Here is a 13,421-nt window from a genome sequence, read left to right as displayed (position 1 = left end):
TTGTAAACAAATAGCATTCAACCAGGGGATTTGGAAACCGCATGGCATGTTATTGTAAATGGAAAAACAACTAAATAAACTCAAAAAAATTATTGTGTAAAATGAGCGTGTACAAAATACATAAAATGAATAAAAATATTAAGGAAGTATGTATATTCTATCAGGCGCATGGATACATTTGTTATTTTTAGATGAGCCAATCAAATTGCAGTGGCTGATTAAGTGGCGGTAATAACAAGTCGATACAAAAATAACACTTTGAATTTATATAAATGATAAGAATTTATAAGTTATCACTACTCAGTTCATGTACCTGATGTAATCTTAATAATTATAAAATATAACACATAAGATATAGGTAATAGCCTAGCAGATTGACACGGACCATTTTATTATATAATGACATAGTAGTTGAATATTTAAATAATATGCAAATTTGGGATACGGAAGTATGATCATAGAGAATAGGGGTAGATCAGAGCCCACTTGCTTGCCAGATGCCACCATGGAACGCCACTAATTTTATAGAGCACAAGTCCCTTTTCTGTTAATAATTGTACGTTTGGAAGATTTAAGTTTGAATTCAATAAATAATTTTCATAAGACTTAGTAAGGCCATATTAAGGCGTGAGTCATACAGATATTTATTTATTCCCTTGGAGAGGATGACTTCGGCCACCAGAAAACCCAAGACGATGGGAGATTCGGATCACCATCATCATCTTGTGAATTCCGGCATGTGAGTGATAGTTAACAAGAAATATATAAATCTAGGGCACCCTCAGTGCTTTGAGTGAATCAAGATTTGAAAAGCTAGCTCGTCGAAAGGTTATACAAATATTGAAATTAATATCAAACTTGCACAAGTCTTGAGATGTACCAAACACGTTTTTACTAGTTAAGAACTATATATCAGATTGACATGTCTAAGTATGCACAGATGAAATAAATATTTGAATTTAAAGTTATAATATATTTGCTGACTTGATCATTAATTTTATTAGTAAATTATAAAGATATAATTCACTGACGTTCACTGGATAAATTGATTTATCTAATTTCCATCAGAGGCCGAACCTTTAGCCGTGAGATATATATTAATATATTTGAGACTTATAATTGATTAATCAATTATATTAATTTGGAAATAAGGTATATGAGATTTTATTTGTCAAGCAACAGCAAGTCGATAACTGAGCTGCATAATCTAAATGCATATGATTGATGATTTAAGAAGCATATGGTAATTTTTCGTGCTAAAAGCAAAAACCTAATAAGTGAGCTAATCTGTGATAATTTTTGGATATATATACTTTTGTTCTTATTTTTATTTTCATGCTTGTTGCTCTATATATATTTGTTTATTCATTGATATTGTGTGTAATATATTTGTATCAATTTTTATGGTTGTCACGTTATTTTTTATAATTAAATAACGATTAGCCTCCTGCTTGGCATCAATCGGTAGAGCATGAAATATTTTAATAATTATAAAAATCAGGTCGTGGTTTTTCATAGGATACAGTCTCACTTTAGTATGACATGTTCTTGTCATCATACATTAATGGGCTCATACAGGAGCTTATAAAAATAATACTGATAATTTATTAGAAAATATATATATGGTACTTATCCTATAGTATTGAGGAATAAAAATAAATCGCACACCATGAACAATTTCATACATATATTAACAAATATCTCAAAAAATAAATCAGAGCAAAAATATATAGAGCGACAGAAATATATAATATAAGATAAAACTATAATCAAAATCAATAAAATATCACAGGCTAATACTATTCTTTAAATTTTATAGCACGGAACGTTACCATGTGCTTTCATTTTTATGATCATATGCATTTATTTGCATGTAGCTGCGATATCAGCTTGCTAATACTTGTCGACTTGGACAATTCTATTTTGAAATTCTTAAAATCAGCATGACAAATTGACAAACTAGTAATCCAAATATATATATATTAAACTCTATAGTTTCTAATAGATTTCTTTGTAATAAATATATTGTTTATCTCAGGGTGCAAGATTCGGCACCTGAAGGAATAAATAGAGCAATTCATCTAGTGAATCAGAGCTACATTAAATCATCGCAAATTATATTGCATAAATTAATGATCATATGAATATTGTATTAACAGCCTAGATCTTAGACTTCTTTGATTGATAGATCTTCTGAAATGTGGATTGATTCGTTACTATCTAATAAAATACCTTTTATACTATCTTTACTTGCACAAGTATTTTTACCAAATTCTTAATTTATAAAAAACCCTTTCGACGAGCTAGCTTTGATTCTTATTTAATTTCGAAACACTGATAAAATATTGAAATTGTGATAGGGCGCCCCTATCACTATTTCAATATTTTTCACTCACGTGTCGGAATTTTCTTATGAGCTGCTGATGTCGATCCAACTCCTGGTGGTCCTGGATTATTGTAGCCGGAGTAGTCTCTTCCAAGGGGTTACAAAATTATTTAAAAATGACTTTTGCTTTATAAGAGCATCACAAAGTCTTATAAGAGATTTAGTAATTCAATTTAACTTTAAATTATTACAAGGTATTACGCTCTATAATTTTTGGTGACCTCTCATGGTGGTAGTTGGCAGGCGAGTGAGGTTCTCGTTTCTCAATTTTACAATTCTCATTTCTGATTTCTAAATTTGCATGAAATTTGAATATTCTATTCCTCCACCATTCAAGGCTCAAATAGACCGTACCAAATATTAAATTATTAACTTATATTATATATTTAATAATTACTTTGCCTTCGGGCCATATCCAAAACATAGACTATACAACATTTTTTTATAAATTCTTATTATTTGTAGAAATATATACAAATATATTTGAATCGGCTCACTATTGCCACCTATCAATTGCCACTATTTGATTGGTGCATGCAAATTATTACAGTATTCATGCACCCAGTAACCTCCTACTTCCTGTAATGTATTTGAAATTTGGGTAGATGTAAAAATCCCTAGCTGAAGTACTAATAGGTCTGAGTAAAGTAACTGGCTAATATCGCCAATGAGATAACAATAAAGATTAGATAGCATCAGCTTGTTCTGGCTAAACGGTACAATAACCTAAAAAGGAATTGAAATAATTTTTTGCTAATATATAATATTATATAAAATTTTTGAAGATTGAGGTTAGGTATAAACATTCAGTGATCGGCGACCTAACGATCGACCAAGCCATGCAACGTAGAATCTGACCAAACCCCTTGGCAGAGATCTATTGCGGCAAAACGGTATGCAATTTGGAAGAACAAATGGTCACGTGGCTAACTATTAGGAAGCATGAAATAAATAGTAGTATATAGAATATTAACTAGCATGTAGAGAGCATATTTAAAGAACCTAATAAAAATAATTAAGTGTATCCAGGAAATAGGAGGTTACCAAGCGCATGAATACTGAAACAATTTGCATGCACCAATCACATAATGGCAGTTAATAGGCGGCAATAGTATGCCAATTCAAAAATATTTATATATATTTCTATAAATGATTGGGATTTATGTAAAAATGTTATATAGTCTATGTTATGGATATGGCTCGAAGGCAAAGAAATTATTAAACATACAACCTAAGTAATAATTTAATATTTTGGTACGATCTATTTGAACCTTAAATGGCAGAGGACCAGGATATTCAAATTTTATGTAAATTTGAAAGTCAGAAATAAGAATTGTAAAATTGAGGAAGGAGAACGATCACTCGCCTGCCAAATGCCACCATGAGAGGACCCTAAATATTTTAGAGCGTAATACCTTGTAAAAGCTAAAGTTAGATTGAATTATTAAATTTCTTAAAAGACTTTGTGATGCTCTTATGAAGCAGAAGTCATTTTCATTTTCAAATAATTTTTGTAACCCCTTGGAAGAGACGATTCTGGCTACCATAGTCCAGGACCACCAGGAGTTGGATCGACGTCAGCGGCTTATAAGAAGATTTCGACACGTGAGTGAGAAAATTGAATTAGTGATGGGCGCCCTCAGTGCTTCGAATTACCTAATAATCAAAGCTAGCTCGTCGAAAGGGTTTTCTTATAAATTAAGAATTTAATAAAAAATACTTGCGCAAGTAAATATAGTATTAAAGGTATTTCATTGAAGGAATAATGAATCAGTACATTTCAGAAAATTCTGATGAATCAAAGAAGTATAAAATCTAGGCTATTAATACATACTCATATGATCTTTAATTTTTACAATAATTTGCGATAGTTTGTTGTAGCTCTGATTCACTAGATGAATTGCTCTACTTATTCCGTCAGGTGCCGAATCTTGCACCCTGAGATAAAATATATATTCATTACAAAGAAATCTACTAGATACTAGAGAATTTAATATATATATTTGGATTATTAATGGCCAATTTATCAAGTTGATCTTAAGGAACCTATTTTAAATTGAATTGTCCAAGTCGACAAGTATTAGCAAGCTTATATCGCAGCTACATGCAAAAGGATGCATATGATTTAAAATAAAAGCACATGTTAACGTTTCGTGCTATAAATTTAGAGTATAATGTTTAGACTGTGATATTTTACTGATTTCAATTATTGTTCTATTTTTATATTATATATATTTTTTATCACTCTTTATATTTTTTGCCTCGATCCATTTTTCGCAATATTTGTTAATATATGTATCAAATTGTTTATGGTGTGCAATTTTTTTATCCCTCAACACTATAGGATAAGTATCATATATATATATATATATATTTATTTATTTTTTCAATGAATTACAAGAATTATAGGGGAAGCTCATACCTGGGCCTATAAAGATTTTCATGAGACTATGTCCTATCAAAAAACCACGACCTAATTTTATAATTATATCAAATATTTCATGCTCTACCGACTGATGCCAAGCAGGAGGCTAATTGTTATTTAAATATAAAGAATAACGTCATAGAAACATTACGCCCAATGTGGGGCTGATGATGAGAGCTGAGCTCATTAAATAATTATTTGAAATTAAGTCAAGACCCATATTGAGGATAATAATTAAAGACAAGTCTAGTCATATTAAAATTTGTTGTGGATGGATAATGAAACTATAGATATATGAGTATTGAGGAAAACAGGCGAAGTAAACTTTGTATTACTTCTTGGGGAATCAATAGCTTTAAATAAAGAGAAATTATATGTTTTAAAGAAAATTTTATATTATTGTTATTGTAAAAAAATATATTTTTTATAGAGAGAGATTATTTTATAAGCCTAAACTGCTATTACTTTCTAGTCAAGAATATATATGTATAAGCCGGTTGGAAAATAAGTCACAGTCTGTATACTAGTCAGGAATCAATATTCAATATTGGGGGCGCTAGAGCATTATAAAAAACTTAAGTATAAATACCTTCTTTTTGGATATCCAAACACTTTGCACATAACTGTTTCACTGTAAGTCCCGGTTTGTGTCTCTTTTTTAAGCATTTTCGCATATTATTTATCACTTTTTTAATTAGCATTTATCATATTTGACACAATGAATCACACTCCCGCAATCTCTGAAGTTTCATATATGTACGGCGGTTGCACAGATCCCACTTTGTCGACTCCCAGCACATCAAACCCCACCATGGTAGATGCCAATACGCCACGAGAAAGGGAACCAGGAAGTGTCGGGTCGATAGTCTTTGATCCACAAGGTCTGCAACCTCTATCATCCTTTCGAATCAACGCCGCGGACACACCATTGAATCAACGGATAGCAGAGATCAACTTTGAAGGGGGCGAGGAGCAGCCTGCAGAAACCGCATCTCCAGAGGCCGAGTCACATCTGAGCAAACAAAGTCTATTTTCAGTCACAGAGCTGGATCCATTTAAAAAGGTAATAATGGAACAAACTAGCAGTATGTTCAATATTATGTTACAAAACACAATGGATAACATGATGCAGGAGATTAAAAAAGAGAATGCGGCAATAAAAGAGGCAAATAAGCAAACAGTGGAACAGGGCATGAAAGAGACAGCAGGCGCTATAAAATTAGTAGAACGACGGTTAGATACTATTGAGAGTAAAGTAGAGAATCATAGGGAAGAATTAAAAGCAATGATAAATCTACAGAAAGAAAGTCAGGATAAAGTTACGGCAGGATTATCGGAAAGGTTGGATATGGTTACCTGTGAACTAAACGAAAGGATAGATAACCTAACCACACAAATCACTACACCTATTCAGGATTTAACAACTAACATTAAGGCCGATTGCTATCAAGGAATCAACAAACAAATTACCGTTGCCAATCAAAATTTAACAACTACAGTTGATGAAAATATTAACAGTATTAAAGATATACAAAATAAACAGATTAATATGTCCACAAAAATGAACCAACTGCAAGGTAGTATCAATCAAAACACAGAAACCTGTAAGGCTTTAAATGGAACTCTCCTAATTCAAAAATCCACTCTGACTCAATTAGATCAAGAAGTAAATGCTAATAAAATTACACATAATAGTCAATGGCAGATGGCACAGGAGAAAATAACAGAATTAGAAAATTATATCCAACAACGACCTCAAGGAATTCAAGCAGATAACATCAATTCACATAGTATATTGCAAGGACTGAGTAAATTTGATAATACTGATCGCCATTTGCAACCTCAACCATTCATTGATCAGATAAAATTAGTACAAACTCTTGCACCTACCTCTTGGAGCATGTGGCGTCTTCGTTTGACTAGTTTATTGATTGGCGAACCCCTGATGTTTTTTCGGAGTAGAGCCCATGAATTTACATCATTGGATGAGTTTGTAGCTGTCTTCCTGGAACAGTATTGGAGCAGAAGTAAACAGTTGGACGTGCTAGCGGACATCATATCATGCGATTTCAACCCTAACTTAGACGGTGCATGTACCACTTTCGTCACTGCCCTACAGTTCAAAAATTCTCATTTGAGCGAGCCTATTAACGAATCGGCATTAGCAAGTATTATTCTGAAGAAACTACCGTATCAAATTAGAATGGCACTCGCCACACAACCCATTACTGATTGCAAACAGCTAATAAATCATTTATATGGCATACAGTCTGTGATGGCAATGTCAAACCACCGATCAGACCAAAGATACACACGGAATCAACAAAACTCAAAAAGTAATCAGTATAACAGCCAAAATTATGAACCGGTATCACATGATCGCTACCGATCTGCCCCTCAATTTGAATGCCGCTATGAGCACAAGCAAAATGGTAACTACTGGAATAATGAAAATTTTCAAAATCGCACAACCAACCATTATGCCCAGCAGAGCAACCGCAGGAATTACCATGATGGCCGTGATCGATTAAACTCAAATAATAGTCACACTCAGAATAATTACAACAGAAATTACAAACCGCCACCTCAACAAGTAAGCACAAATTATACATTAGCGCATGCAACAGGATTAAATCAACAAAAAACACGGAACCCAGCACCCAACGACCCGCCACCAGATATACAGAAAACTACAGCTGATAAACCATGACTATATGATACCCCCGATATAACAAGCACAAGCTCAAATGAAACAGACAAAGAAAAGCAGGATATTTCAACGTCATACACCACATTCAGAAATGATTTACCAGAGACTTTGTTAGAAGAAACCGAGAAGGAAAGCAGGCTACCAGATATCCAAATGCAAGCGTATATCGATTTCGAAATATATGGAATGAGGGTTCAAGCATTAGTAGATAGTGGTTCACAATGTAGCCTCATACAAACAGACATATTTGAACGTCTGAAAGAAAAAACAAAATTAGCTACTCTACCGTTAACCAACGTATATGTATCAGGTATCAGTCCAGGATGGCGAATACATATAACTACTCAATGCTTACTGGAGATAAATCTTCAACAACAACGATTCGCTTATACATTTCTCATATTACCTGTATCCGGTCCGCACATAATAATAGGTACAGATTTTCTACAACATTTCCAGGCCTGTTTAAATTTCCAAACCTCGAAATTTCATGCTTTTACCGAAACCGAAGCATACGAAGTTATAGTACCCCTTGATCTGAAGAAACGCACTGAAGGAATTGCGGAGGTACATTTCGCTCACTACATGGAAGGCGCGCCGAGGAAGTGGGGTATCCACGGAATTGAAAATGCTATGGAGTATATGGAGGTATTAAGCCCAACAACGAAGGACCGAACACCGTCAGGAGCAGACTCTAGTACCGAAGAATTGTTAGAGATACTGATAAATAGAATCCATCAACGTACCGATTGGCATCCTGACATTAGACAGGAAATAGTTCAAGTATTCCGTAAAAATGCAGATGTTTTTTCCGAACAACCTGGTCTAGCTACTCACTTCGAATGTTCACTCAATGTTAAACCACACGACACGTATTACCGCAAATCATATCCCATACCTTTCACCTATCGATCCGCCGCCATAGCAGATATCTCTCGCATGGAACAATTAGGAATTATAGAAGAATCCACAGCACCCTATAGTTTGCCGATTGTGTGTGTAGCAAAAAAGGATGGAACAGTAAGACTATGTCTGGATGCTCGTGCCTTGAACCGTATATTGGATGATAACCGAGAAGGACTACAGGACCGAAAAAAGAACATGCATCGCAAGGCCCGGAGGCGGAAAGTCAGGCGAAAGAAACGGAGGAACCGCGCGCGCCGATGGAAGCCGCATGCACGTTTCAAACGCCCGAGGAGGACACTGGACCGAACCCAAGATGGGGGACAGGAAGGTACCGACGACATGCATCCGCGGCACATATGCTTCAAGAGAGCCAATCAGCGATGTGACCAGAAAAACGGATCAAATAAATGGGATAAAACCGAAACATGCATGGATGATAATGATAAAGTGGACTACGTATTGAGTTTGATAAAGGATAAACGGTGGCTAATAAGATTGGAAGAATTAAAAAATAATAGTAAGAAAGTAGAAGTACCTGGATATTATACTATTGAAAAGATGATAAATGTTTGGATATGGTGTTTAATGTTTGTTATAATGGCTGTGATATGGATAAAAGACTGTGTTGTGGATAGGATGGAAAATATTGTATTATTATTGATGAATGAAACTACTATTGATGATTGGAAATTTAATATTATAAAAATGTTTATTGTTGTGAGCCTAATGAGTTATAATGAGCCAGAATCAAGAATATTAAATGAAAATAAGAGGAAAGATGAATTAAGACTACAGGATGAATCGGAAAAGAACAGATTAAAAGAAATTATTATTAAAGGAACAAGGAGTTATTTGAAGAAAGAATACACAAGATACAAGGGCTTTAAATTTATGAAGGATAGATTAATAATAGGACAGCCTCAACAATCAACAGCAGATAACCACCGGCCTACAGTATAGCTACAAGCAGAAAGCCAAAAGATACGGGAAAGCCACAAAATTTCTACATGCTATATCGTCGAATTTGAAATAATATGATAAAAAGTCAAAGGAAAACACCACTATCAAACGAATTACTGACCTATCATGATAAATTCAATATTGAGTTGGACCGCATGGCAATAATCCAATGTTTTTATTTCTCCCAACTGTCCAAAGCCTACAACAAGCAAAAGAATAATTTTTAATTATGTAATTAAATAAGATACATCAAATAAAAAAGGACACAAGTGGGGATAGTATATTTAAAATTTGTTAATTACCTTTAAAGAGAAAAAATGTAGCAGTTAGGTTAATTGCGAGATTCGACAACCAGTTCTGACGTAAGCAGTATGAATGTAGAGACAGCGACCAGCTGAGCAAAGCCACCTGAATCGAATGTAGCGCTCAACCTATGATTATAAAAAGAAAAGCATTGTAACCCAAAATGTTATTTATTACTGTTATTTATTATATTTATCAATGTTAGTATATTTATTTATATGTTTCAAATTTATTACCGTTAGTGATGCCATGTTTGTACCCTGAAAAAACCTAAAATGAATGCTAGTTACCCAAAACCAAAGAGCCATTACCAAAAGAAAGAGAATTGTACCTGATGTATAGAAAAATTATTTATATTAAGACCTAGGAATTACTATAAAATATAAGCCCAGAAATTTGTACATCAAAATTATTGTTTGTAAGGAATCAGTTATGATAGAATCAAGAAATGTGTGTAGTTGGGTTGGCGGCCCTGCGAGCGGCGAATTTAAAAATACTATGTTCTAAGTGTTGTAAGGAGGAATGTATCTAGGGGATTATGTTTATGATATTTTTTGTGTGTTGATGAGGAGAATTTGTTATTGTATTTGAGAGAGGTCTAAGGGAGGTGCAGCAGATAGATCTGTGAACTATGATAAAAGTTTGAGAGTATAATTTATAAATAAAATATGGAATATATCGATGTATTGAAGGGTGGATTTTCATTAAAAACATTGTGATTCTCAAATATTTTGGATTCAAATCCAGGGGCGCGTGTAATGTATTTGAAATTTGGGTAGATGTAAAAATCCCTAGCTGAAGTACTAATAGGTCTGAGTAAAGTAACTGGCTAATATCGCCAATGAGATAACAATGAAGATTAGATAGCATCAGCTTGTTCTGGCTAAACGGTACAATAACCTAAAAAGGAATTGAAATAATTTTTTGCTAATATATAATATTATATAAAATTCTTGAAGATTGAGGTTAGGTATAAACATTCAGTGATCGGCGACCTAACGATCGACCGAGCCATGCAACGTAGAATCTGACCAAACCCCTCGGCAGAGATCTATTGCGACAAAACGGTATGCAATTTGGAAGAACAAATGGTCACTTGGCTAACTATTTGGAAGCATGAAATAAATAGTAGTATATAGAATATTAACTAGCATGTAGAGAGCATATTTAAAAAACCTAATAAAAATAATTAAGTGTATCCAGGAAATAGGAGGTTACCAAGCGCATGAATACTAAAACAATTTGCATGCACCAATCACATAATGGCAGTTGCTAGGCGGCAATAGTATGCCAATTCAAAAATATTTATATATATTTCTATAAATGATTGGGATTTATGTAAAAATGTTATATAGTCTATGTTATGGATATGGCTCGAAGGCAAAGAAATCATTAAACATACAACCTAAGTAATAATTTAATATTTTGGTACAATCTATTTGAACCTTAAATGGCGGAGGACTAGGATATTCAAATTTTATGAAAATTTGGAAGTCGGAAATAAGAATTGTAAAATTGAGGAAGGAGAACGATCACTCGCCTGCCAAATGCCACCATGAGAGGACCCTGAATATTTTAGAGCGTAATACCTTGCTATAACTTGTAAAAGCTAAAGTTAGATTGAATTATTAAATTTCTTAAAAGACTTTGTGATGCTCTTATAAAGCAGAAGTCTTTTTCATTTTTAAATAATTCTTGTAACCCCTTGGAAGAGACGATTCCGGCTACCATAGTCCAGGACCACCAGGAGTTGGATCGACGTCAGCGGCTAATAAGAAGATTTCGACACGTGAGTGAGAAAATTGAATTAGTGATGGGCGCCCTCAGTGCTTTGAATTACCTAATAATCAAAGCTAGCTCGTCGAAAGGGTTTTCTTATAAATTAAGAATTTAATAAAAAATACTTGCGCAAGTAAATATAGTATTAAAGGTATTTCATTGAAGGAATAATGAATCAGTACATTTCAGAAAATTCTAATAAATCAGAGAAGTATAAAATCTAGGCTATTAATACATATTCATATGATCTTTAATTTTTACAATAATTTGCGATAGTTTGTTGTAGCTCTGATTCACTAGATAAATTGCTCTACTTATTCCGTCAGGTGCCGAATCTTGCACCCTGAGATAAAATATATATTCATTACAAAGAAATCTACTAGATACTAGAGAATTTAATATATATATTTGGATTAATAATGGCCAATTTATCAAGTTGATCTTAAGGAACCTATTTTTAATTGAATTGTCCAAGTCGACAAGTATTAGCAAGCTTATATCGCAGCTACATGCAAAAGGATGCATATGATTTAAAATAAAAGCACATGGTAATGTTTCGTGCTATAAATTTATAGTATAATGTTCAGCCTGTGATATCTTACTGATTTCAATTATTGTTCTATTTTTATATTATATATATTTTTTATCGCTCTTTATATTTTTTGCCTTGATCTATTTTTTGTAATATTTGTTAATATATGTATCAAATTGTTTATGGTGTGCAATTTATTTTATTCCTCAACACTATAGGATAAGTATCATATATATATATATATATATATTTATTTTTTCAATGAATTACAAGAATTATAGGGGAAGCTCATACCTGGGCCTATAAAGATTTTTATGAGACTATGTCCTATTAAAAAACTACGACCTAATTTTATAATTATATCAAATATTTCATGCTCTACCGACTGATGCCAAGCAGGAGGCTAATCGTTATTTAAATATAAAGAATAACGTCATATTCCTTAATACATTTAATTATTTTTGTTGTGTTTTCAAATATGCTCTTTACATGCTAAGTAATGTTTTATAGGTTATTAGTTGTTTCATACATTACAATAATTAGCCACGTGAGACTTTTAGTTCCTCAAATTGCATACTGTTTTGCCACAATAAATTTCTGCCAAGGTGTTTGGTCAGATTCTACGTTGTATGGCTCGGTGGATCATTAGGTCGCCTATCAGTAAATATTTATGCTTAACCTCAATTTTCAATATTTTATATAATATTATATAGTAGCAAAAATTATTTTCATTCCTCTTAGGCTGTTGTGCAGTTTAGCCAGGACGTCTGATATTATCTAATCTTCACGTTATCTCTTTGGCGATATTAGCCAATTACTTCACTTAGACCTATAAATATTTCAACTAGGGATTCTTATTTATCAATCCAAATTAAATATGTTACATGGTGTATCCTTTATTTGTTTCCCTATCTCCATGCATGACCAATCTCGTTACAATCTATTTAGTTACCAGTATTGAAATAGTATTAAGATTACCATCCGACTATATTCTCTACCGAATAAGTTGGTTAAGACAGCGATATTCAGCATTGATTATCAAATCTTTGGAAATATTACATTCCAGAGATTTATATAAATTATCCTGTATCATTAAATACGATTTGAAGAATCTCAAAATTATAGCATTAAGTTGTAGCAGCGCAAAATTCTCGCATCTGTATTTGCGGAATTTGACAAATCAGTCACAGAAGTTGTGAACTGTTGGAGCAGCCGACGTCAGTAACCGACAAGAGCAGAGAACTGCGGGAGCTCCTGGGCGAGCCAGTAAGAAATTGGTATTATTATTATCCTGTGAACCACAATAAGGGCTATATATTTTGTTATTCATGCTCTACCGACTGCAGCCAAGCAGGGCTACTCGTTATTGACAGAAATAACGTTACAACGTCGATGCGCAATTTAAAAATGAACTAACCTG

This window comes from Nilaparvata lugens, chromosome 3 (assembly GCF_014356525.2).
Source record: "Nilaparvata lugens isolate BPH chromosome 3, ASM1435652v1, whole genome shotgun sequence".
Lineage (NCBI taxonomy): Eukaryota > Metazoa > Arthropoda > Insecta > Hemiptera > Delphacidae > Nilaparvata > Nilaparvata lugens.
This window is presented reverse-complemented; position numbering follows the sequence as displayed.